Here is a 1,493-nt window from a genome sequence, read left to right as displayed (position 1 = left end):
GCGGCTGCCGGGGCCGCCGCCTTTGTTAGGCCCTGCTGCAGAGCGGGGAGAGCAGCGCCGGTCGCGCTGCCCTGCCGCGTCCCCGGCCTCCAGTGAACTGTGCTGCTTCCAAATAAATTAATAATGATTTATGCTCCCACATGCTGTTGGCTCAAACCAGCACGCTAGGAAAGGCTCCTCTATCCCAGCAGCCTCACGGAGTCGGATAACTTTGAATAGGCACTGAAAAATTACATGGTCGCTTTTGTCAAAGTTATACTTTTCTTTTTCCTAGTTTGGTTTCTTTCTTTTGTCTGTTTGATTGGGTTGTTTTGCTTTTGTTATTATTGTGAAGGTAGAGGTCAAAGAAAAATTACAGTTTTCATTAGGTCTTGTAAATTGTTCGTTATGGGGATTATCTTTCTAAAACCTTGAGGTGAGGATTCCTGAGCAAGCACTGCAGGTGCCTGTGGTTTGTGTCTCTGATCGTGTCTTGCACCAGTTCTGGTTCAGCTCAGGACTCTATGACTTCTCATGGCTGATCAAAACTTCATGAATAAAGTTTACACAGTTTGCACCTGCAGAGAAGGCAGGGAGTTGTCCCACCCTGAACTTCAGTGTGTATCACCCCTCACCGCCCAGTTCGGTGTCTGTGCTGCCAGCTCAGTCACCAGTCACCCCTGGCAGGGCTGCAGCGATGGTTACAGCCCTAGCCTGGTGCTCAGGAGAGCTCAGCGTGAGTTCAGCCTGTGCTTCCAGCCCCGTTTGGCAGATGGGGAATTGTTTTTCCCTCCCTTGGTGTGTTTACATCTTGCGCTGGTGTTTAAATTCTTACCTTTGACTTGTGGTCCTTGCCTGTCATCCTTGTCTGCACAGGCTTTCTTCTCTGTGTTTGTTCCACCCCTTCTTGTGACCAGTTAGTATTCTTTTCCTTGTAAGCAAAACACTGCTCTGGGGTTGGTTTTTTTTACACTTTATCTGTTTCCTGCCATTATCACTTCCCTCTGTTCAGGCTTTGCTGGCTTCAGCTCTTCCTCTCCTGCATATCCTGATTGTACACAGACATGTTTGTTTAGGAGCTCTGTTGATTCATCCAATCCTAGAAAGTAAATGCTGATTCCTGTTCGTGTGGTCTGGGAAACAGTCTGTTTAGAAAATGGTGTTTTCGGTGCCTGTGGCTTCTCTTTGATCTTCCTAGCTCTGAACCGAGGGTGGCACTCCTGAGGGTCCAGCCCTGAAGGTGCCACTCTAATGTTGGGAATGCTCTTGTGGTTTGTCAGTAGCTTGTTTGCCACTGGTGTTCACCCCATTGACCAAGGGGGAACGGGTGAGCAGTAAAGTAGTGGATGGGATGTAATCCAAAGTCTTTTCTTCTGTTTTCCCACAGTTTCATTCTCTTTATGGGAAATCATTGTTTGTGGGTTTTTTTGTGATGAGCCACCTATTAAAGTGTTCAGTACACATCACCAATAACTTGAAAAGTGTGGTTTCATGCACGCTGTGTACTGTACCCC

The sequence above is a fragment of the Acanthisitta chloris genome, unplaced genomic scaffold (genome assembly GCF_000695815.1).
Source record: "Acanthisitta chloris isolate BGI_N310 unplaced genomic scaffold, ASM69581v1 scaffold21064, whole genome shotgun sequence".
NCBI classification, from domain to species: domain Eukaryota; kingdom Metazoa; phylum Chordata; class Aves; order Passeriformes; family Acanthisittidae; genus Acanthisitta; species Acanthisitta chloris.
Note: the sequence above shows the minus strand (reverse complement) of the source record.